The sequence below is a fragment of the Columba livia genome, chromosome 12, assembly GCF_036013475.1.
Source record: "Columba livia isolate bColLiv1 breed racing homer chromosome 12, bColLiv1.pat.W.v2, whole genome shotgun sequence".
Lineage (NCBI taxonomy): Eukaryota > Metazoa > Chordata > Aves > Columbiformes > Columbidae > Columba > Columba livia.
Window position 1 is genome coordinate 10,211,071 of NC_088613.1, and position 26,396 is coordinate 10,237,466.

The 26,396-nt window shown below is 44.4% G+C and overlaps 1 protein-coding gene across 4 annotated transcripts in view; it reads right to left on the bottom strand.

Moving 5' to 3' along the window:
• PASD1 (PAS domain containing repressor 1) overlaps positions 1 to 26,396 on the bottom strand; it is a 101,115-nt gene that overhangs the window by 45,873 nt on the left and 28,846 nt on the right. Inside the window, exon 1 of one of the 4 annotated variants that reach the window (XM_065077829.1) lies at positions 8,773 to 9,442. The exons of the other annotated variants lie outside the window; for them this stretch is intronic. The gene's annotated coding sequence lies outside the window, so the exon portion shown is untranslated. Of the gene's footprint in view, positions 1 to 8,772; positions 9,443 to 26,396 lie in introns of those variants that run through there. 4 annotated transcript variants of the gene reach the window in all.

Genomic DNA, 26,396 nt, shown 5'->3' on the forward strand with positions numbered 1-26,396 from the left:
CCAAAGAAGATTAAACTGACAATTCATTTCTCGTAGAACTTCCATACATCATAAATAGGTATTATGCCTTCTGTGTAAAGCAGCTCATTATCTGATTTATTCACTGATACCTCTTGTTATTCAAACAATTCAAATCAGACTATATTAGAAAATCCCAGCATAGTTTCCTCAGCAGTTCAGCTCTTGAAATAAGAAGATGATTTATATTTATAAAACTTTACTTAGTGTGCAATCAAATTAATGTTAATATAATACACTATCTCTAAGGACAATTTTTAAGGAAGATGCTATTCCAGCTGGATCACTTATTAATATTAATATGCTTTCCTTCAAAAAAAATCAAAACACAGAAGTTGTTCCTCTTTTGTTAGTCTTTTTTTCCACCCCGCAAGCAAAACCAGAGATTCTGCTCTAGTCACAACAGCCCACAGCAAGCTAATCAGGCTAATACTCCAGATCTTGATAGCCCCACTAGCTGTCTTTTTAACCATGAATATGTCCAAGATAAGGAATTCAGCTCCAGATTCAAAACACGTGCTCTGGATACGACAAAGTCATGATTCAGCCACATTTCTTGTTTCCAAATGGTTTTGTGGGAATTTTAGTCCATTGCATTTATTCTTCTCCCATTTTAGGCAACGGACCTTTGCCCTTTCCAGACAGCATGCCAGGACTATTACAGAATCATATACACTCTTCTACTCTAACAACCTTCTTCTGAGATTTCCTCCTTCTGAACTCTGAATTATTTCCAGAAAGTAGAAAAAACAGAGTTGTAGACAATTTTCCCACATCACTAAATTTTCAGCAAGGGTTCTGGAGCTGTGCAAACTTCCCCCCAAAACAGACTTCTGCTCTGGACCCAGTGAGACATAGATAGAAGGAGGTCTTGAAGTAGAAGAGCCAAGTCCCAAGAGACGTGAAGATGCCCCAGATAAGAAAGTGACTCAGCTTCACAGACGTCCATGCACCAGCAGAACAAGCAATGAGACTCGTCTGTCCCAGGACTGGCACCCAAGGGCCAATGTGTACTCCCTCTGCAATTACACAGCTTCAAATCACTGCTGCCGTGTGGGAGGTTAACCCCGGCGCTTAGGACCGAAAGAAAACAAAGTGGCTCACTTTTTCTGTGTTGACACATTGTCTCCACTAATGACAAGGCTCAGCCCTCTGCACTGAGCAAGGTTAAATAGAAAATGTAGCTGTTAAGATTAGCACAAAGAGTTTGTTTTATTAATACTTCCTACTGCGCCACTTCCATTTAAAGCCTGAGCCAAAATGAAGCCATTCCACCTACTCTATTCGAAAGAAACAGCAAACTGTCAATAGTCATCTTTAATATATACATCAGGAGCAGAGTCAACCAACATCCTGCATTTTGCTGCACATGACTCACTGAACACACACTTAATACATCACCTAATAAAATTTAATTTGAAACAGTTCGATCAGAGTGAATATTTTTAATTTACTGTAAATCGTGGCAGTGTACACTGCACTCAGAGACAGGACAAACAGGTTCATGGCCAAACTTCCTCAGCAAGGGGTGTAACCCTCCCCAGCTATTACAGCCTCTCTAATTGCTGTGTTTGCTGCAACAAGCCAACAGTGGAACAAACACACAGCATTCTCCTCCATACATAAAAATGTATTTACAGTTTGTGCAGTAGAGCCTTAAACAGCCTAAACCCAAGGGATGTTTATTTTTCTCTTTGGCTGATACTCTGAAGAGGTTCTCACTGCAGAGAAGTTGATGGAAGTTCAACCTTTGCCTTCATCAGGGACAGGGGTTAATCTCATCCCCTTCAGATAAAGTCTCTGCATTTGCTTAAAAATCTTCCTATAATGCTGCCATGTCTATACAAAACAATTAATGGCAATGAGAGCTATTATCAGCTCATCTATTGTTCATTTATTTATCAACAAAAAAAAGTTTACTTGGAATGTTGCTTATGGTCAAAACTTTATTGTCCTAAAGCAATGTGCCACACTGTACTGTGAGTTAAGATTAAAGTAGGCTGAACCCAGCAGAGAACAAACCAACCTTATTAATTTATTTTAAGCATATGTGTATGCGTGCGTTTGTGGGCTGAACAGATGAAGCAAGAGTGGAGATTAGCATTTTTATGCATATGATTCCTGCCATTGCTACACACTTGAAAAGCTCGCCTAAGCTTGGGCAGTTTGTAAACAAGAATAAACACACCTACAAATATCTTTGCATTTATCTACTAGTCAATCAGTTAATCCATCTTTCTATATCTGGCACTCAACAAAGCACCTCACACTGACTTATGGATCATCTATAGGTGAGAGAGAACACAAATTGTAGGGAGACAGAAGGTCCAGTGTCAGTGTCTGCTGAGCCATGACAGCGCCAGGGGAATGGCGGGCATTGCCTAAATCCCTGCCCCGAGCCAGGGTGCGGAGCAGCCCAGGTGGCAACTGCAGAGACAACCCAGCTATCGGCCAGGTCCAGGGTACTCAGTGCTCAGTATAAAACTCCACACGCTTCTGCTCTATGCAACAAATCCCTGAGAAGCATCCTTGGAGGCCTGAGGTCCCAGGGGCTGATGGAGGGTGACGTGCAGGGTGGCATAGTCCTCCATACCACATGAGCGGTGGTGTGGGGAAGACTAAGCCTTTTGCTCTCCTTGCCTGCTTGGGACCCTTTCCTAAGGAAAGATGCATTTTACAGTGTTCTCTGGGACAATGTTTAGTGAGCCTCTTGGTTACCATAGTGCTATGCACTAAAGAAATGTCAGCAAATTAATCAGTTATACAATTGTGTTTGCCTAAGAATACAAGTTACAGTCATATGATTCAATGCATTTCAACAGCTCCATGGAGTCTGGTTAACACACTTACTCTTCCACCATCTCAATATTATCCTTGTCTGCACTGTCATTTTTCCATATTTCAATTTCTCTTTATCAGCAGCTTATCAAGTATGTGATCTCTGCTTCAGGCTAAGCCAAGCTGTTTTCCTTCTTGCTTGCTTGCTTTCTGTCCCCTTTTTTTTTTTTCCCTTTCCATCTCTCTTTCTTGTAATAGGATGCACATGATACATTCAACATTCCTATGACAAAACGGTCAGCAATCTCTTACTTCTTCTATAGGTTATTCTGCACAATATACAAAGTTTTGCTCTGATCAGTACTAGAGCAGAACTGAAGTCCAGCTTCGCAATTTATTTTAGGAATATCAGGTAGAAAGGTAACAGTGGGTACATCAACGCCAGCACTCCAGTCTTGGAAAACAACGTTATTAATGGCTACTTCACAACACCTCTTCGACCTGCCCAGATGCACCAGGAGCCCCAGAACAACGACACACATCAGCAGTACCAAAGATTAAACCATGTTGTGATACATAAAAGGACAGGTGAACAATGCTAGCAACAGATCCCACAAAAATATACCATGAAGTAAAATACAGTTACTGGCAAGACAACCTGAAGGAAAAATGCCTCTTTGGCCCAAAATCTGACAAACAAATTAAACCAGGGAGCATGCCAGAAAAAAAATGCAGGCAATTGTACCTGTCTAATGCTACAAGAAGTCTGCACTGCACATTTCCAATGTCTGTCACTTGAGAGGAAGGCAAATAAGGGGAAAAAAAAGATTCAAATCTGCAGCAACAGGGAAAACTCATTCTTGCTTTGGTTCCCAAGAAAGCAGCAAAAGCCTTGATGCGTGGGGTTAATAGCGCAAACAAAACGAGGTCCATTCTCCTTTCAACCTTACATTAAAAATATGACTGTACTGGAGACCAAAGGACTAACTCTGCAAACTTGACTTCCTATCTCCAGGAACTCTCTAATTTAATTGTATAATCTCTTTCATAAGGTTATAAAGATCTATCTCAAAACAACCGTAATTGAAAGACTATTATGCAACCTCCATCCTTAGGTAGCTAAAAGCTTTCTTCTAATTTCCCATCCAAATTTATTCATGACCAACTTAGACAATTTGATCTTGTGCAGATGCTATCTTTTGACTTAGTTTTTCTGTATTCTTGCTATTTAGTCCCAACCATGTATAAAAAGACCTACTGTAACCTGTCCCTTCATTTGTTCAACTAGCCAGAGCTAAACAAATTATACTCCTTAGCCTCACTTCATACGATAAATAGTCCATTTGTGTAACAATACCTCCAGCCTTCCTACTGTTGTAATTTAACACGTTCTTGACTGGGGTGTCCAGAGCTATGCAAAATGCGAATGGACTACTTCATGAGCTCTTGTACCGATGCTCTGTACCGTGATTTGCACAAGGATAATATCACACTTCTCTGAATCTCACTCATTATTTTCCTTTGATATCCAAGGATGCCATTGGTCTCCTTCACAGCTGGATCTCACTGCTTGCTCACAGGTATCTCCTGACCAGCCAGCACATCCACATCTCTCCTTTCTGTCACAGACAGCTGACAACCTCCTGTTTCACACAGGAAATTCTTGCTACTGGTCTCCATGCTTAAAACTTCGTATGACTTTGCACGCAGCACTATTAAATGTCATTTTATTTCTATCACCGTGATCAACAAAGTCATCTAAATTCCTTTCATATGATAATCTGATCCTCCTCCATATTGACAATACCTCCCAACTTTGTGTCAATCCTGCACAACTCCCGTGCACACACCCAAATCCTGCCCACAGAGCAGGCTCCATTCAGCAGGCACAAGCCTGGTCCCAAGGGAGTAACAACACTAATCTCTCTCCATCCTGATGACTTTCTTTAAATACCTCTCTCCACTCAGACAACTTTATTTGCATGCAACTGTTGTATCTTTTCCTTAGCCAGCTCCTTTTCCACCTTTCATTTCTCGTATTGAATCACCACCTTCATTTTAAGCAATAATGTCCTGTGGGGCATGGTATCAAATGCTTGGCTTTACGTAAATTACATTCCTACCTTACCCCACCTAAATAATCTGTTATACAAAAAAGATGTTAGATAAGTCTAACACAATCCATCTTTGATAAAAATCTTGTTGTAATTTAGCCTGCTTCCTCATTATTTCCATGTCTAATTATTCTTTCCTACAAAATATGTCATGAAACACTGTGTACTAGTGCATTCAAATCAGCAGGCCTATAGTCCCCTGCATCAGGTTTTTTGACTCCGTGTACAGGACACAAATGCCTTCCCTCTTCTGCAGCTGAAGAGCCATGGGATAGCCTTGCTGCCAGCCAAGGAAGCCTTATGCCACTGCTTTCAGTATTCCAGTCCTGGAATTAAATTGGCAAATTGGCACTTTTTCATTTGTCTCATGAAGATATTTAAGTTTCGCTTGTTTTCTTTCTTTTCTTTTTTTCTTTTCTTTTTTTTTTTTTTAAACTTCGCTATGAATAGCTTTCAGTCTCCTGCACATTTGTTAGTAATTACACTCTGTTCCAGATTCTACAGAAGGTTCTGCTTTCATGAGAAAGTTGTGTCATTATTTAGAGGCATCAGTTCTCCTTTCAGTTTAGGCACAGCTAATTTCAGTTTGATGTAAATTACTAAGTGCAGGTTTTGGTTGAACCCAAATAAGTTCATTTGAACCAAAATAGGAATGTCCTTAGGTGAGCTTACATTAGGCTAATCAAATCACTTTAAAAATTGACTTAAACTAAATTGGTGTAATCTCCCCATGTAGACAAGGCCAAAGCAAATAATGGAATATGAAGTAGGTCAATCTCTCTTATCAATTGCACACACCTCTGCAGTTTGACTGAATCTGGTGCTTCTGAGTCCAAGCAGATGTGCAGCCAGCAAGCCCAGCTTTGTGCAGAGTGCTTGTTGAGGCCTCGCTGCCATCTCAACCTCACTTAAAACCAGGTTCAAGTGGGACTGGAGTAATAATAGAGAGTCTTTTGCAGAGCTTCTGCACAGGGGCACTGTTTGTTCAGCATACAGACCACAGGGCAAGAAGTTGCTCCATACTACACAGTCCTGAGTGCACCAAAAGTAGCAGGGAAATAAGAAAAAAAGGGAAATTACCTCAGGCTGGACAGCAGAACGGGCCAGACATGGCAGAGCTGCAGCCAGGAGAACCCCCCAGCTGTGGCTGTGCCAATGTGCACAGAGTCACTATTGCAGAGGGACAATGAGGGACACATCGAGCAGAGCATGGCCTTGAGTGGACAAAGATTCACATAAAGAAGGGTGTCATCCAGGTCGTAACAAATAAATACCATTTTTATACCTGCCTGACTTCCTTAACAGATATTTGGAACTGAAGTGATACAGAGGTGTATGATTTTAATAATACCAGCAAAGCCTGGTCCATACTATTTTGGTTTTTATAGGTTTTACTATTTTGGTTAAAGCCATATTATTTCACTAGAATCCATAAATGTTCCGGTACAAGCCTGGATTCAGTTCTGGTATAGGCACATTGCTCATTCCTTAAAGACTGAGGCAATAAGGTATGTTGGCATTAAAACCTTTGTATCATTAGATGTGAATCTTGGGAGGTTGCGTAATTTAGGGCAAAATAATGCAACTCCTGTGCATAGGCAAGCCTTAGCTCCAAACTGTAAAGACAGTCTACCATTTTTTTTTTAATACTACTAATGAGGAGAAGTTGAATTTGACATCAGTATCTCTGAAATGTAATGCTGCTTCCAACACCATGAGACTCTAATTATGAACTACTTATTTGCTAATTTTAATCTTTAACCCTGAGCTATTTTTGAGAACTTGATGTGTGTCTTAAACCAGCAAAATAATTTAATACAGACATAGTCTGAGCAGCTAAAAACCAGGAACCATTTGGCAGGAACCTTACTGCCAAATTTCACTGAAGTTTGCAGTTTATCAAAAAAATTTCTATCCAATTCTACTTTTTGCTCTAGATCAAGTAACTGTAATCCACAGCTCAAAACAAACAGAATAAATGAGCAGTAAGCAACCACTCCAAAAGCCATTTGCATTTTTCCTATTACATCTCCCAGAAAAATTCTAAAGATCCAGTAGTAAACATGTTTGCCCAGGAGATACGAATGCCTCCTTTCCACACAAACTCCCACTTTTGGCTGCACTCCTGAGTGTCGTCTCCTCATTAGTGCTTGCTGCATTTGTCAGAACTTTGTCAGCGACAGAGCCCTGAGTGCTGTCATCATAGTGCATCAGTGCACAGGGTGCTCTGTTCCTCTGCGATGCATCACTGACACACTGATCTACTCTGATTAGCACATTCCAGGAAAATTATCTTTTAAAAAATGCGGTTTCTAGAAAACTAAAAATCCAAATGTATTTTTCTGGCTGGATAACATAGTGAGGCATTGCAGCCTTGGAAGCTTGTAAAAATTCCCAACCGAAACAGCACTTGTTGTAGTATGTTGAGTACAAGGGGTTCACACTACATACTCCTGAATTATCTCCTGCTTCAAACAGCATCCATAGGGACCTGTGAGGACTGTAAAGCCTACACATCAGAACTGTGAAGAACTAGCTGTCTCTTTAAAGCAAGTTTTCATTTCCAGAGCTAGGGATTAGCAAACAGCAATCCAGCAAAATAAGGATGGGGAGCACCATCATTCTGCCTAAAAATGAAGTGACTCCTGGCATTTTCCAATCTATACACCAGAACGTCTTGTCCGATTAATTAAATCTGCACCTCCGCTTTCACTGCACATGACAAAACAAACTCAGGCTAATAAATAACCCTCCCCACCCTGGTTATATACTGCACCTTCGCAGGCTGGTAAAAGCATGGGATGTTTTAACAGCTTTGATTTCAGGTATCTCATCTCCAGAGCAACTCCCCTGCTGAAGAAGGCAGCTTCATTCAGCTTCATAAGTGCTAGTTGGCACTTAGGTGCCAGTTGTGCCCCACCAAAGGCACTGCTGTGCTGGACTTCTCCAAAACCCACTTAGGAGGGACCTGCTCTGCGGATGGCCCAGGTGCCTCCTGCCTTTGAGGACGGTGGCATTTTACAAAGGACAAGTGGTCTCTGAAGTGCTTATGACACCTCATTTATGAGTCACGCAGGGCTCAGCTTTGAAGCGTGCTTCCAGTGCAAGCTACCCAAAGCAATCAGTTCACAATTTCTACCATTAAGGACCAAGCCTTGGAGTTATCATTCACAAATCCACAGTTGACACATACGAGCAACTCTTCATAATTCCCCACTTATAAGGTAAACAGTCTGTAAAATCAAATGGCACAATAACCCTGGCGGGAGGAGTAACTTTTCAACCTGGATTTTGGCTGCTATATTTAGACGCAAGACTCCGTTCGGAGGTTTTTCCCCCTCCGTGTTTTCAGACAAACGCATTCCCAGAACGACAGAACTTCAAGACAGAACAAGAAAACTGCGATCGGGCATATTTTAGCCTCCAGAAAAACGGTGTCCCCCACGCAAACACCTCGCAGCTCTCAGTCATGCTCAGTCCCGTGGCCGGTCACCCGGGGTCCGCCGCACCCGGAGCCCCCTCCCCGCCTCACCTTCACAACGGGATCCCACCAAGCAGCCTGCGCTGCAGTCCCGGACCCGTCCTGCCCAGACACAATTATTTTTTTTTTGGGAAATCAGATGACTTAAGTTGCGGCTGTAAATTTTCCTCTCCAAAACTTAACTGACACCGTCCCGGAGGTGTTGGGTGAGGGCAGGGCGAAACGGCGGGTGCCGCACACCCGGCCGTACAGCGGGGGCTTCTCCCGGGGCACCCCGCAGCCTGGCTCGTCGCTCCCCAAGGGTGAGGAGACCCCCGTCCCGCACTCCCACACCCCGGGAGGCTTCGCGGCACCGTGGCCCCGCCGCAGAGTGATACGTACCGTCCGGGAGGATGCGTGTCACGGAGCCGCTCTCAGTGCCATGCCCAGCTCCGGCGCGGTGTCCCCCCGGCACCAGGGGTTACCGCCCGCCCCGGGCTCCCGCTGCCCGGAGGAGACATGGCACAAACGCGGGCAGGGCACGGCGCAGGGCTGGCGGGGTGGGGTGGGCGCACGGTGGGTGCGGGCTGCCGGCGAGCTGCGGCGGGACTTGTGAAACTCGCCTCTTGCGGCGGCCGGTTGTGTAACGCGGCGGCGGGCTGGGCCCGGCCCCCCCGGCACTGCACAGGCGCGCGCTCCTCCCCCGCGCCCGCCGCACCGGCACCCGCGGGACGGCGCGGGGAGCGGCGGTGCCGCCGCCGGGAAGTAGGTCACGGGCACCGGGCTGCGGAGCCCAAGAGGGACCGGCCGTTCCTCCCCGCCCTGGTTCTGGCCGAGCGCGCTGCGGAGGGGAACGACGAGCGGCTCAGGCTGCCCGGCAGGCGGGGGCGGCAGGAGGTCCCGGCGCGCCCGAAACGCCCTCGCCTGGGCTGTCCCCCTGTCCCGTGTCCCCCACCTGTCTGCTCTGCCCACCAGGCGCTGGGCACCAATTCCATGCCCGGCGCGAGCTGCGCTTTGGCGGAATTAGTCATCCTATGCCATGAGTCACTGATTTAACATTTGCTGCTTCCTTCCTCATGCGACTTTTTTCTTCTTCCCTTTCTCTACCTTAATTATTTTCCCTCTTCTCCAGGGACAGCGAGCTGCTCCTTCCCCATCCCCGCGACAGCAGCCGTGCCCAGCCCAGGGCGAGGCGCCGGAGCCGGGGGCAGGAGGCAGCGGGTCCCTCCGGCCCCGCTGCGGGAGCTCCGGGGAGCCGGAGGTGGGGCCGCTTCTCCCTTGTTCCATTAGGTAATGCTGATTGCGGGGACTTGATTTATACTCCGCTTGTTTCTGAAAGCACTAGATACCAAAAGCTGTGTCTTCAAGATTGGTCTATAGCCTCCTCCTCTCCCTTCTCAAGGTACCCCCGGGGGGGATTATCACTCGCTGGGGTGCTGCAGTGGGAAACGTGTGGTTTATGCCACAGTTGGGGTGACCTGGGGTTATGCGAGGCTGGGGGTATCGCTTGGGCCCCTGACCCTGGCCCCGTCCTGCTGCAAGTGGCTGCGTCATGTAATGCCCTTCCAAAACTGAGCGCACTCTCCCTTACTATCAAGTTAGATTTTTTTTTTCCTCTTTCAACTCCTCTTGGAAACCTGCTCCTCAACCTGCACAATGCTGGGAGATTTGCTTCTTTTGAGAGCATGTTCCTGCCCAGTAGCCTCTTCCTACAGCTGGCATACCTGACCCCTGCCTTTCTTTGCTCAGCCAAAATTCCTGTTCCTCTCCCAGTCCTCAGTCTGCCAAGGGAAGGGGGTGATCAGGGGCATGGCCCCATCCTCTGCACGTGCCAGTGCCCCAAAGCGCAGAACCAAAATGGGGCAGCGAATGAGAGGCTTTGCTATGAGGTTTTTAAGATAAACCTGATGCCACAGAGGGAAGGGAACTGATGTGATTACAGCAATAACCCTGAGGAACATTGGCTATTATTGATGAAGACAAGAGAAAGGGCACCTTTGCATGCAGTTAATATTTCCTATTTTCTTTCTTATCAGAGGCAAAGCAAATAGCATGGTTGTGCTGACTGCCACAAGTGGCAAATCTCATTTTCCCCCGAGAGCAGGTTTTTGAGGCATAAAACCTCATCACACAAAACACAGCAACCCTTCCCTCATTTACGTGGGAAAAATCCTTCTTGCCCTCTTTCAGGCAAGGGACAAACAGGTATCGTTTCTCTCCTTTCTCACTCGAGTTAAGGTGTGTCTCTGCAGCCTGAGGTACAGCCCTGTCACCTGAGGGACAGTCACTGCGAAGATGCCATTGCACATGTACGTGGCCATGTGGATTCATGTCAGGGAATTAGATCAGAAATAAAGAGAATACTGCACTCTGCCGCTGAGACACTTAAGATTAAGCACCCGTGGACGGATGCTGTGGGCTGCGTAGGCAGGATGTGGCCCCAGAGGGGCTGGGCTGAGGCTGGTTTGCCCTGGAGTCACCGAGCGCCACAGCCATGGCCCCAGTTGTGCTGGCACTGCCTGGCCAGGTCTGCATCTGGGACACTTCTGTGGCCACCCCGTTGTTCCACAGGCACAGCAGGAACAGCAAACATCATCAGCACTGTTCTAATAAAGCAAAACACTCAGAAATACTACTTTAAACATTAATTGCAATAACATGATTTTCTGGCCAGAAATCATGTTTTATTTGAGGTGTTTCAAAGAACTCCTGGCAGGTAGAGACAGCAGGCAGGGGGAATGCAGGGACTACTAAGCTGGAAGAGTTTACATGTTGATGACATTAATTACCTTGTTTAGAAAAACACACTCTCCACTAAGATCCTTCCAAAAGTTAAAAAAGAACAGGGAAACAGACATTTCTGACACAACAACATTCACACATTGCTCAGCAAGCCGCAGCGTTTGGCAACATTGACTGTACTCTGCGATGGTTGGCATAGCCTCAGATTTGTTTATGTTATTAGTTTTTAACAATGCTGTGTTACAAAGCCATGTCAGCAGCAATAAAACCAAGAGAAAACCAGTTTTGCCAAGAAAATAAGAACAGCACTGAATATATGTGTGTGTATATATACATATATATATATAGATATAGATATAAAGAAACAGCCTGTACCTGCTGCACTCACCAAGCGTGCTGGAGAGTCCTGAAGCCTGGCAGGCACCATAAAGGAGTAACATAATTAAACAAAGAAATAGAAGGATAGCTTGGGCTGCATTTTCCAAGATCACACTCATGCATAACCTTTCTTCTGAAGAAAATGGTTGTCCAAACTAACCTTTAAATTACATATTGCAAAAATTCATAGCCAGAAAATGTTTGCATTGCACAGCACTAAGTCAAGAACCAGCTCCAGTACAGGATCAGGCACCTCAGCCTTGTCTCACTCCAGAGCACGCCCACAAATGCAGCATGGTGTTCTTGCTTTCCACGCAGCAGAAACTGCGAGGCTTGTGATAATGCCAGCCAAAAGGAAATAGAAAAATGGAGACATCAAAGTGGATAAAATACCCTTGCCTCAATCCAGAGAGGCTGGTTCTGAGCAGGTTTCACTGTGACTCTGGGATGCGGCAGCGATCGCAGAGTTGAGGTGCTGGAGCCCATCCAGTCCCCGCCATGGGGGCGTGCGGAGGGGCCGGCGGGGAACCCCCCTCCCAGCACTGCCCAAGGCAGGGACACAGCGTTGGTTGTGTCAGTGCTATTGCACAACACTGTTGCCTTGACACTGTGTCATGTAAAGATTTTAAACTGCCTCTCTATTAGTCATCATCTATTCATTTTAATTGTGCCTGATAAACAGAGCCATTTCACCTTTGTGTTCTACTGTATGCACTTATCTTTCATATTTATATCACCCAAGAGGCTTTCAGTCTTGTACTGTGGGGCTGATAGATGAGGAGGAATGAGCAGGTGTTGCTACCACAGCTGGCTGGTGTTCTCCTGCATTTGCTTGCTACGTTTTCAGACCTCTGCTCTGCCAGTGTGGAGATCTCCAGGGGTCCTTGATCCTGGCACTGAAAATGTTCAGGCAAAGGCTTAGGTTAATGCATAGGAACCAGAAAAAAAAAGGGTAGGCTGTCTGAAACACACAATTTTTTTTTTCAGGATCAAGTGCTGTAGGTGTGTGCTTAACACCACAGGACTCACTTTGATCTTCTCCAAGGACAGAATTTTCTGTAGATTGCATTCTTGCCGCTGTATTTTGATGCTGGTTATTTAACAAAATCAAAGTTTGGAGATGAATAAATAATTATTGGAATTAATGTAAAGAATATAGTTGAAGTTTCTGGAATATTTTAGTCGCATTTACTTGCAACATGAAAGATATACTGCCCAAGAGTTTGCCTGGGTGAAACTCTATCGCTGCAATTCCTCATCTGTCCTTATGTTTGTGAATTCTAAAGTTTCACTGAAAATGCTTGGAAATTGCATTGTATTTTCCTTTCTGTGGTATTATGACCTTCTCCCCACCTCAAATACCCCCCAGGCTTTCAGTGGGGAGAAGGCAGTGCATTTTGACTAGACACAATGCCACCGGTAAGAGAACCCAGGCTGTGCAGCAGCTTCTCCTTGGGGCGCTGCTGCGATTGCTGCTGAGCTGCAGTGTCTGTGTGCTCAGAGCTCACACCTCCGCTCCCAGCAACACCCCGCACTTATTAGAGTCCTTCTCCCTCTGGAGATGCATCTGTTGTCTGGGCTTATGCAGTTTCACCTTCATTTTCCCCCTTTAAAAAGACTCAAAAATAAAATTCAGGTTTGCACCACAATCATGTGAGAAGATGGGTAAAATCCCATTCTCATTTAAGTTCAGAAAAAGGAAGGGAAACTCCATTAAAGGCAGAGCAAAAACCACATTTACTCCACTGTGAACAGGATTTCCCCCTTAGTATAAAATCTTGCATCCCTGTGGGCTGGAAGGAGCTATAATACTTGCTGTCCTCCCCAGCATCTTTGAGCACCACTTCAAATCTTTATGCAACTGCTTAAAAGGATTAGAAATATAAATGAGATAATCACCATTTAGGACAAAATTCCACCTAAGCTTTTGAGTACCAACTGGAATATTTTTGTTTCCATGATCCAGCACCATATTTTGTAGAAAATGGTTTAAGATGGTTCTTGTAGAGGTAAGATTGGTATCCAAATTTTGTGTGTATCTAAGGCCATGTATTTCCTTGTGCTCAAGCAATAGCATGGCCAGATAAATGTATTTGTTTGAAAAGCTGAGAGGTGCCAAAGTCAGAGATATGGCCAGGAAAAAGTGTAAAAGAATAATTTTAATGTGGCTGATCATACTTCTAGCAATAATTATTATTTTTATGAAGGAAAAAGTGTTCTCTCTCAAATGCAGTAAAATATTCTTGGACAAGCATTCCTGTGATCTCTTATTCTGCCTCACTCAAAGAAGTGGAGAAAAAAAACCTGCACAAACAAGAACATGGCTTCTGCCCATATCCTTCCATGAGAGCATACACTGACTTTAAAGCTCTCTGACCACATTTTAGCTTGATCCCATAGGATAATGAACCTCTGAATTAATTTTCTTTGATGCTGGGTTCATATCTTCTGGAGACTGCTGAAGACAAATTCAGACTGCTGCATTTAAATATGGGTTAAGTGGGCACAGGCAATAATCACCTCTGATTAGTATAATCAGCTACTGAGGGGCCTCATGAAGAGAGTCATAAAATAGAAACTTAAGAATAATTATGCTGAAGGCCCAAATCCCCCTGAATTTAGCAGTAAGAGGACGAATGGGCAGAGGGAATACCAGGCAATGGCAACAGCACGAATCACCGGTGGATGAGGCACACAGGAAGAACAAACAAGTCAGTGCAGAATTACTGTCCCTCGCCTGCAAGTGCATTCTTCCTAATAAATCACAGTTGTTACTGATTAGCACATTAAATCTACATTGATAAACATGGATATTTCCTATTTGTACTTCTGCTGATGATAAGCTAAGTGGTAACACTTCAAAGCTCCTCTCTGGTACTTGCCTGTTCCTAGTTGCTTGATCCAATATAGAGCAGTTGGAAATTCTAAAGGTCAACTGTTCCTTGCACTGAAAAGTTTCCACTTCTCCCCTCTGGCCTTTATCTCGAGCAAATGAACTGTTAACAGTGTCATCTGAGTTTTCAACACCATGGGTTAGAGCAGTAGCATCTAACTCCAAGGCAAGAAGCAATGTTCTGCTGGCCACACGTCAGCAAGAAAGCTGTCCTTGTCACCTGATCTTCCTTCTGTAACCCGGGGTCTCACCAGACCCACAAGCACACATGTGGGTGACAAAGGACACATGTGTTGTGAGGTCCTAGCAGTCTGTGCTGGATAGGAGCTGCCTCCGTCCAGACTTTCCCATCGGTCTCCCAGCTCCTGACATTCACCTCCTTTGCTCTGGCCGGACTGGTCTGCAGCCAGAGGGCTCCCAACAACATCCTGATCTCCTTTGGAAACTGGGTGACTGGGATGGAGAGTGGCATTAGGATGGCTGCGACCTGCAGTGACAAAGTACTGTGGTTCCCACAGCCCTGCTCTTTCCCAGCACAGACTTGCTGGCCGGAGACCTTTCGCTGCAAAACCACGTGCAACGGGGTGCTGAGAGAAGCTATTGCCCAATTTTGCTTTGTGAGGAAAGTAAAATTTTCCTCTCCAAAGCAAAGTGACCAGTACAGTCATTTCCCAGCTCTGCAGCTCATACAAGAAGATACTAAAATCAAGACTACTGAAGACCACAGAAGGCCCCAGTAGAAAGCAGACAGGGTGTTCATGTTTAGAAGACTGCAAGGTTGACAGTCCTTCTACTACACCCTGATTGCAAAGACTGATAAAACAGTAAGTATGTAACTGCTTGTGTATCTGATACCATGCAAACTCACCACAAACAGTTGCATGTACTTAACCACCGAGGAAAGACCAGGTATAGTTCGATGGCCAGATTAGAAATGTCAAGCAGTGACTTCTTAAGCAAAAGCTGTGCTGGTGGTTCTTTAGAAGAATTGAGTAAACTGATTGTCTCAAGGGACCACTGACAACAAGGCCAGATGCTAAGAAGGACAGGAGCCACAAGCACAGGCCCCAGGGCACAGCTCTGCAAACACCTCCTGTAACAGTCTTTTAGGATATGCAAGGAAAAAAACAATGTGTTTCCTTGACCCCAAGTGCACCAAAGTCAACAGAGTTCCCAGGTGACTGTTTTCGTTCTGCCTTCTTTAAAAACACAGAAACCATCTAATATTAATGAACTCATAAAACAAGTGGCCTGATACTCACCAGAGATTTTACCCTGGGAGCAGGATGGACCGAAAGCATCACATGTTGCTGATGCTATGCTGCTGTGCTCATACCTAAACAAAAGCAAGTTAAAACGCAAGTCTGTGAGACTTTATCACTGTGTTTTACCACTGAATGATACTGAAATGTGTCAAAAAAAACCCAGAACTGCGTGGGATGTTACTGCATTCTCTACTCAAAGAAATGCATGTGCTTTTTCTGGGCACAGGGTAGATGCTGAACACCATAAATGAATTGACTGTGATGCTAGAAACTAGTATTATGTGACAGATTTTGTCTACAAGCAATGTCTCAAAAAAGTCAGTCCTAAATAGTGGAAACAACCCCCTAACTGATACAGTGAAATCAGTTTCTTTTATGCAACTATAAGTTACTGGTCATATTTTTGTGCATCTACGAGAATTGAATATGCAAGACAGTTGGAATTTCCTCATCTAAACATGAATATCAAGATCAGTTTTGGTCAGGGCTCATGAATGTGGGGCTGCGACTGGTGAGAGGAGTTGTCTAATGCACATGCTTTTCATGAAACTCAAGACAAGAAGCAAAACCTGCAGGAAACGGGTTAGATTTTTTTTAATTCGGACAGCTTGTCTTTTTGCTTGGCGCCAGTATGGTGGTAACCATGTGGACAGTGAAGCACTGCCATCCCTCCTATCCTCACCCCAAGACTCTCCGTTGCATCCCTGGCTGTCTTAACAACAGATCTTCTCCACATCAAGAACCCCCTCTGCCTTCTTCCTCCAGGGGAACACACATCTTTTGTGGCGAGCCAAGCAGCACCTTCCCAACACACCTGTGGGTGGACAGATGAGCCCAAAGTGGTTTGTTTCAGAAAAATGGTTCCTAGTTGTTTTGCACTAACTGATTTTTGTCAAGTTGCAGTGTTTCTCACAGACGACGTCGACCTTTATACCCAATTTTGCATTTGGTAGAGTATACAAACAATATGGTTCTGCAGACCAGAGGCCACCCAGGGTTTCTCAGAGCTCTGCATGGCACTATGTAAGAAAATGCTGGCTTACAACACATTTCTCTTGATTAACGTGAAAGACTGTCCTGCTCTGGAGCATCATTGCTGTTGTAGTGATATTTCCTAGTTCCCCCCTAGGTTTTGTCCTCCCGTTGTCCATTTACTACACCTGCCTGTCCTTAACACTGATGGTGGTGCTAGTTTGCAGAATAACAAGTCAATTCAGCTGAGGAAAAACAAGACAGACTCCAAAAATAAATAAATAAAAAGTGCATTGTTTCCTGTAGAGCTTCAGTCCTTTCACTTGCAGAACTTCGGCTGACCTGTATTAGACAACACTTGCACAAAGTGCTACAAAACCAGCGCTCACTGCGGGTTTGCTGCCCTGTCATCATCTCCTTCAGTTAATTCAGACACCATGCAGTCCTACGTATGTGGTGCGGACAGTGTCACTAGTGTAGCAACTGGTGGGTGAATCATAATGAGACTGTGAAGAGGAAACATCACAAACTGAAGGAAAAGCTTGCTTTTCAGTGGAGTGTTTCATCTACAGAAGAGTGCTCAAGTTAAGGATGCCGATGAGAGAATTAACTTGTGCCCTGGTAGCTTAATGCAGCTTTTTATGCAGTTATTTACTGGCTCTGTTGCTATGGGAAATATGAATACTCGCCATGACAACTGCAGCAGAGCGTGGCACGCAATCCACTTCACACAGAGCATCTTCTTAAGGAACTGCTCTCATTCATACATCCCACAAAATTCCGTGTCCTTGAGAGCAACTCAGTGTGGGATTTTCAGGCACAGCGATTAACTCTTCTGCATTTTACAGTGGGATGTTGCCTGGTGTCTGGTATTATTTATTACTTGGTTCTTACATATCCCTTTCAGTATTGAATCTGCAAGTACTTTGCAAAGGTAATCCTTACAAAAAATACCTGCTTATTTTACAGATGAGCAATTCAGGCAAAAAAATTCACACAAGGCCCCACAGCACAGCAGTATCAGGACTGGCATTTGTGCCCATGTCCCTTGGGCGAGTATGGCAGGGTAACAGGAGCACAGCTCTCATCGCAAGAGGGTGGGATGTCCCCATGAACTCTGCAGCCAAAATCTGCACCATCAGGGCAGAGCGGCTGCTGGGGAAAACTTCCATGAGCACAGTGCATCTGTACCACTGATTAAACAGGAGCAGCACACCACAGTGCTCTCGTTGAACCCTGGTTTGTGGTGTACCCGGGTGACTGCAGGCTCACAGACGCTGCGGGCGGGCTTGGGGATGGGGCACTCCCCATGCCACCCAGCACCCCGCAGGAAAAGGATGACACTCCCTGGAACATTTTGTTCCAGAAGATGCTTCTGGAAACATCCTTCCCCGTTCACACGGAGGGGTTATTCATACTGCTGCCACTGACCTGCACTGTGTGTGCTGAAGTAAATCACACACTCACCTTGTTTTGTTCACTCTGGTCAACCCGCAGCTCCAAACACCGTACAAGCCCGCGCTTTGCTCTGGCAGACGGGCCGAACCGCCCATGGGCTGTGAGCACTGCCGAATGAACACCACTAAGTTAGATGGATGAGGTGTGCTTACTTTATCACATGGACTCACTGAAACTCTGTCCTGCCTTGGCCGTTAGGGGAGCATGAAGTTTTCTAAGTTGTTTGCCTTAGAATGATTTCTAGAGGGGAGGGAAAAAACCCCAACAAATTGTTATCAAGAGTTATGAGTAACCTGGAACACAAAGAACATGCTCAGAGTAAATATGTGGCTGAGAAAACCATTACCAACCCAGACGATAATAATTCTGGCTATTTACCTCTTAACCTTGCCAGACTTGTTCAAAAGTGCATAATAAGTGACATCTCTCCTTTATCACAAGGTTTAGCCCAGAGGGAAACTCTCTTTTGGTTACTGACGTTAACTATGTAGCTTTTGGCACTGGATCTATTTCTCTACTTTAAAAAACAGCATTGACAACTTTTTTCCACTATTTAATTTGTGCAATCACAGTAATTAAATATGAGTCTTCAAATATTGCTTGACATATTGCAGATTTATCATCAGTGAAGCAGTCTTTGCACATTTCCATAATTGCTGCTGTTCAGAACAAAATGGTTATGCACTGAAAGACTGACAATTTTGTCCTTTTGGTTAAGTTCTTATTTGTTTGCCCTCTTAGCGTGCTGCACAGTCATTTCATTTCATAATTAAATTATTTTCCATTCACATGGGAAGGCAATAGTTTATTTTCTATTTTTTTTTTCATTTTACATTGTTTCTGAAGATGTGGAATCTAATACGTACTGCAAGGAGCCAACCGATCCTTTAACAGCATCTTACGAAATGCTGTTCATGTGCTGCCCCAGCTGAGTAACATATCACATCGATATTTTGTCTGAATACAGTGGCCTTGATGGGCAAGGAAGAGTTTTGACCAATTGGTGGCTTTAACACTTCATACTTCTGTAGGTGGTAAATTTTGCAAATAATTAACAGTGACTTCAGGCCTTAGTTCAAACTGAAGGGTCAGATTTTTTCCATCTCTGTGCTGAGCACTTTTACATCATGACTGCCCACGATCTCTGTGTGTTTTCATAGAATGGACAAAGATTTCTATTCCTTGGATAGATCAGTTTTGCAGTAAAGAGGAAAGATCAAAGGAGAATTCTGGGGACCCATAAACCCTGGCAGGAGTAGCCTGTGTGATTTCCATGTTTCAGAAAGTGAAGTGCTCTCCATCCTGACTCCCCAGACAGGCAGCTGACTAAATGTTACCTGTCCGTCAATTGTGCTGTTACACAGGCTGTTGTAGTAGTCTTAGCTTAACTATTCACACATTCGTATCTGCTCAGAAACCCTTCTGGCTGCCTTCTCTTCAGTAAATAAATATTAATATGTAGCTTCTTGTGAACAAAGCATTAGCAGATCGCACAAGAGAGGTATGAGAACTTGTATGAAAAACTGCAGACAGGTTGAAATACTTAAAGTGATAAGAAGTCCTAATGAATTTTATCCCTGAAAATCAGGATTTATTCTAGGGAGCAGGTTACCTCCACTCCCTATTAAAGATGAGAAGGGAACAGGCTGTTTCTGTTCTATGTGCCTTTTGTAAATCCCCAGCAAGCATAACTGTCTGTGTCTCACCACCCTGCTATTTCTGGGTGCTCTCTTGTGAGCCCCAGTGTGGATCCTGCAGTCACTCCTCAGCACATCTGGTGGGCAGTGCTGAGAGCCCAGGTGCCTCCAGCACGGGTGGTGGGACCAAAGGCAAAAAGGGGTTAAAAACATGACAACTCTTTTAGAAGGGAGCAAGGAGTTTTGCCCAGCCACGATTAAATGCAAGCTCTCAGCTGCCCGTGTATGCTCAGGTCCTTGCAGATTAGGGACTATGAGACTACAGCTTTTATTTTCTTTTTTTTTAATCTTCAGACTTGGGTACATAAGGCTAGAGTCACAGCCTGTGGTGAGGGTGGGCAATCCTCAACTTTCCAACAGGTTTCCACTAAAAGAAGGGCCTACAGCATGAGGGGTTGAACTGATTGACTTAGTAATTTCCTGCTTGCCACAGGCAAACCCCACAGTCCACATGGGCATCAGACACTTTGGCTAGTGCTGACAAGAGCGTACTGGGTCCAGAGAGCAATGAAATGATCTCTGAGCAAGGTGTCCTCCTCCTGCCTCCATGAGGACACTGGAGATCTTCCAGTGCATGGCCAACACTCAGCCGTGCGTTTCTATTTCAGGTCTCGGCTGCTGGAGTGGTTGATCGGCTTAGTACCCAATACCTTGCCAGGATCAGGGCTTGAACGAGGGCAAGCTGACTGTGACCCAGCCCAGATAAGCCTAAGATTGTGCTGACAGGCTGGGGAAGAGAGGGAGCTGGGAGAACTTCTGCTCTCTGTGAGGATAGTTTGCTTTTCACTGTTCAGACTCTGGACTCTGGGACTTCAGTGGACCAGCTTCTGTCCTGTCAATTATAATAAGAAAAAAAAAGCATAGCCTGTTTGCAGTTTTTTGGGGGCTGCTTTTCTGGATCAGCTGGTGGAGCCCACTCTTGAACATGGGTCTTTCCTATACCAAGTCATCTTGGTGTCCAGGCAACTCTCATAACTACGCCTGTCCCAGGAGTGCTGCAAGCTTTCCTTTGCCCAGGCTGCAGCAGCAGTTCGAATGCAGAGCATCCCCTGCTCACAAAATCTGCAGCATTCAGAAATTGCACAAGTGACAATAAGAGGCAAAAGCATTTGCAGCCTGTGTACTGGGTGCTGGAAATGTGAATATCCACAAGACAGACTCTTCATGCCGAGGCTGACTGGCAGAGCTGAGGAATCCGAGATAATGCTTATTTGTCATCCTTGGAAGAATAATTTTCTCCTTTATGTAGTCTTTCCGCTGCTCATATCTACAAAAGGACTTAATCGCTCTGTATTGTGACCTTTCCTTGTTCAGAGGACTATAAGCAAATGAACATTTTGATTGATGTAACAAACAAGAGCCCAAAAGCATCCACTAGAAACAAGTACTGAATTTTTGGCAGAGCTAGGGGGAGGAGGGGCTTGCTGCCTCCTTATGATGGCAAATTTGAACATGGCTTCTGAGACTGAAAAGACTTGCCATAGAGAGCTTTTTGGAATAATATGCACTAATCACCTGTAAAGGTGAGACATTGAACTTTGCATAAGTCTGACACTTGCAAAAATAGAGACAACCAACCAGGTGGTATGTTTGATTACAGAACTGGTATTGCTTAAGCTTCCCAGAGGGAGTGGAAAGGTGTCCCTTCCTTCACAAAGTCTGTTAGGAAGAAAATCACTTGCATTTTCTAAAAATCCTCTCAGAATGGTAATTGATGAGATCTTTGCTCCTGTGTCCTTATAAAACACATAATGGGCAAAATTTTAAAGGGAACTAAGCCTTTTTGAATACCAATTCTCTAAAGAGAGCAGGGACGATAACTGTGTGCTGTGAAGAAGCACACACTTTTAGGCTACCCAGCATGTTGGAGCCCTGGATTTAAATTTTCGGGGCTGCAGGACCTGAGTTGAAATTTTTAGAATAGCTTGGAAGGTATAACTGAAATTTCTGAGTTTTGTGTGCAGTTTTCAAATGAGAAAAATTAAAGCCATATCCTTTGACTGAACAGAAAGACAACAGAAATCTTCAGGCAGAATTCTCAGATCTACCCACGCTGCACACAGTGATGGCAAAGAAAGGCATCTCTGTGCCACTTGCAGAGAGAATGGAGCGTGAAAACAGATGCCCACAGCACCTATCTTAGAAGAATATATTTAGCCTAGATGTGTTTTAGACCAAGAGGTGTTCATGCAAAATACAGTTTTCTTGCCAGCATTATTTTAGTAAATAAGGAGGAAAATTTTATCCTACTTACTATTATAGATAATCTGGTTAAAGTGAATATGAAGGAGTAGCTCTGGTGTGCATTGATAAGAAGCATCATGACATTTAGTATACTCAGGCTCTTAGATCTTAATTTCAGATTCAACAGTCAATAAATGGAGCAGCGTGTCAGTCTTTTTTGGGGACAAAGAACAGGCAAAGCTCAGGAGTCTGAAGCTTGTTCAGGCATTTTCTCAGGTGGAAATCTGCCAATTTGCAGTGAAAGCTGACACATACAACTTCAGAGGGCCGATGGTTTCACTTGAGGGAGATACGCAAGCATGTGAAATGTTGCAGGCAATAGAGAAAGCTCAGGAGATTTTAGAAGACTCATCCTAAGGAGAGAGGGGGCAGACCCTGGGGCTGACACCAGCAGATGCACAGGGTGCAGCATGGTGCCGTCAGCACTGCCGGGACGCTGGTGGGTGCCCGTTGATACCCGGCATCATTTCCCATGTATAGTGCTACCTGTTGTTACCACCGCGCCAAATGGAATTCTCTTCTCACTCTTTATCCATAAAGAACGGAATTCTAGATGTTGCTACAGCACCACAAGTTTGCCAAGCGTGCAGCTCATTGCTAATGCAGGAGAGTATTTCAGGCACTTGTCAAAATTAATCAATATCCTTCAATTTGGGACGCAATCAGCCTAGACTGAGAAATCTAATGTAAGCAGTCTTGAGAATTATCCTTCTCTAAAATGATGAGTTGAGACCTAAATGCATCAGATGAACAGTGGCAAAGTACACAGGATACTAGAGCAGAGTAAATATCATATATTAAAAAAAAAACCATGCATTTTCCAGTTGTTCCACCTGCTCCATTCCAGAATAAAACTACTAGACCCAATCCTGAAACTGGTATGTAGAAAATACCTCTACAATGTAACTGTAACATTGAATGCAGCACTTACATTGCAAAAGTATTCAGAATGCAACACACCATTAAAATTTATGTTATGACAGCTATTTAGTTATTCTTGTATGTGGAAGACCTTATTTACACTGATAAAACATTGTGAAGATGGGAGTTACTATTTCTAAGAGTCATCATTGTCCTCAACAAAATTCTTTTTTTGGAGTTCACTAGAAATAAGAACTTGTGTCTGTAGTCTAAGAATCATTAGAAACCACATGATCTCTTCTCCCATAGATGAAGGACAGAGAAAGGCTTTGAGGGGGAATTGTGGCAAAATCTAGCAGGCCTCTGACACTCATCAATGATATTATTATTATTACTAGTATTACTATTACTTTTGTTATCACCACCATAATCATAATCATCACCATTATCATTATTGCTACCAAATTATTATGTTATTATTGCATACCAAATTGTTATTATTACTACCATATGCCAGTTGCAGATGGATAAAAACCAGGCTAAGTTTAGTTAAAAAGAAAAAAGCCCCATTGCATTTAGGCTGCCATTATTAACACACTTACTAAATTGAGCTAAATGACAGCTTTTTGTTTAAATGTTTCAGAATTTTCAGTCAATGCATAGTTATGTTCATTTATTTTATGTAGTTGCTTTTAGGGTAGAAATTCAGTAACTTAAATGTTCTTTAATCTGAAGTTCAACCCAGTATCCTCAATTCATACCTGCAGCCCTTTGATGTAAGTACAATCTTAAATCTCCACACAAGCACAAAGCTAAAAAGATAATGGCAGTACCGCTGCCCTATGTGTTTCAAGCTCTTTCCGTTTTATATAACCCAGACGCACAAGTAGGCTTTTCTTCTATTGATAATAACTCCAGATTTGGCACAGCCATACCTGTGACTAACTCACTCAACAATAACATCCACAAAATATACTGGTCAGGAGGTCAATCAAGCACACAGCATTAGCCTACAACATCTCTGGATTTCAACATCGGTGGAACACAGTCATCTGCTTTCAAGAAAGGCTCAAAAATAAAAGAAGATGCAGCCTCCACTACCACAGCTATTACAGGGAACAAGAGAAAGCTACCTTTGCATTCTGAGCTTGGAAGAGCATAATCTCTGAATAGGAAAAGTTGAGCTGCTGGAATAGCTTGGATTGTGATCCATACTTGTTTGGGTCAGCCTCAGAGCAGCTATGAGTGTGCCTTACTTTGCACTTCACTTTCCTCACATGCTTTGCTATATTCCACACACATTTTCTAATGCTTCTAGTTTTCTTATTAAATGCATTGTCATCACCAACAAAGTGCAATTTTTAGATGAAGACACTGGAAGAAAATCGATACTGGTTCTCCATGGCTATAACACGTTGGTGTGACCCCACACAGGGTCTGAGCTCCCTTCTTTGGGCCATAACAGCCCAAATATGCAATGGAGGAAGCAAGTCTATAGCAAACCAGAACTGTAGACGCTGGCAGAGAAACAGCATCACTGGACATTTAAAAACTCACCTGGATCAGGGGAACATCTTTGCCTTTGCTAACAGGGGAATAGGGTGAAATTTGGTTTGATAAGATGGGCTGGTTTGGTTTGGCTGGCTGTTTCTTTAAATATACTATCAAGCCCAACTGAGCCGACAATTATATTTTAATCACTCATTACTGTGTTCCTCAAGAGCTGCTCCCTTCAGTCACTGGGCACCGTCCTAGGAACTACTCCACCAGAGCCAGCTCAGAAACTTCTGCTTAACATCTCTTCTCTAAAACCAGAAGCCCACCTGCTCCGCAAAACTGGACCAGTTGCACAGCAAGATGACAGGAGCCACATTGTCTTTCCCTTTGTCAGGTCTCTAGGGATTTCCATTTCCACATGCCCGAGGAGTCAGTCCTGCTCCACAGCTCCACTGCAGAAAACTACTACCCTGGGTGGGGAAATCCTGCCTCCCCGAGCTGCCCCACTGAGGCATGGACTCTGCCATGGGCAGATGTCCCTAGTCAGGGGTGACACTTCCCTCGTTCCATCCCCTAGCCAGCTCCCAAACCCAGCATGCTGTGGCTGACACCTAAGGCCACTGAACTGTGGCACATCATCTGCTGTGTGGGCATAGTGGAGTTTGCATTGTTTCTTCACCTGCGCCAAAAGGCAGGTGAAGAATTTGTGTTTGTACAGATCTGTATCTGCACAAACGACATCATGGTGAAACACCAGGGTGATGCACTCTGGACAAATCACCACATGAGACATGAAGTGTAAGCAAATGACTGACAACTTTCCACGTTAACAACTTGCTGACAGGCAGGATTTCCCCTCCAGGATCCCTCTGTCTCTGGGATGAATGCCTCTTCCATGAGAATCCTGCCAACACTTCCCTGGGTGGGAAAGTAGATGTCATGAAGACAATGATGACACATACAATGAAAGCATCCTGTGGATTGCTTGCCATACAGTGAAGGACACACGTACCCATAGGAAATTAATAAACACTGCCGTAATAGTCAAGACCACAATTCAGAGGAGTCTTTTCCTTGCAGTATCACTGCAAAGAGCTTTCTGTCTATCAGTTGGCTCTGTAAAGTCAGTTCTGCACTGGGAATGGCCACTGGCGGGATGACAGCCTACACTTTGCTTCTGAACCTTCTTGGCACATTTAGTTGGCCAGAGTTTAATTAAAATTAATACTAGATTGATTCATGGCTGCAATCATGAAAGATGAGAAAATTGTAAGAAGGACATGCAGAATAAGCACAACTTTTAGACCCATGAGACTTCCCTCTCATTTTTGCCGTCCAAAATTTCTTTCAAAGCCTCCAAACATCTCTGACTTTTCTGGGTTGGAATTTGAAGATGGGATAGCTCCATAGATGCATTGGGAAATAATACTTAGTAATAGACAAACCTGAATCAAATAGTCCTCTCAGCTCCTTTAAGATGTGGGTTAGTCAGCAGAGCCTGAAGTTGTGTAATCCCTGGCAGAGCAGTGCGACGTGTCGGCTGCAACACTGCCCAAGCCCAGTGTGGCCATTCCTGTCTCCACAATGTGGAGAAGTGTCCACTCTGAATCATGTTTTAAAAACTCACTTTCAGCACTCCAGGGGCACGCGTGGGTGATGACGGTGCATGACAGCTTCTGCATGGCTCGGGGAGCAGGTGGGACCAGCCTGGGAAACGCATTGCAAGTGGCCTTGTGCCATGGGCAGTGCAAGTCAAACACAAATGACAACACTCCCCTCTCTGTTCCACATCTGTGAGTGATAATACCGCAAACAGACAGCATGGGTACAGGTCTAAAACATAACTGCTCGCTTCCCACCAGTTTCTCTAACTGTGCAGCCTGATGTCATACAAATCCTCCATTCAAGACTGATTGTAACCCAAGTGTACCAGCCCTATGCACACAAAGAACTTAAGTTGGTGCTACCAACCAGCAGAAGCTGTGGTCAGAGTAATTCATTTAACTACACCACAGTGCA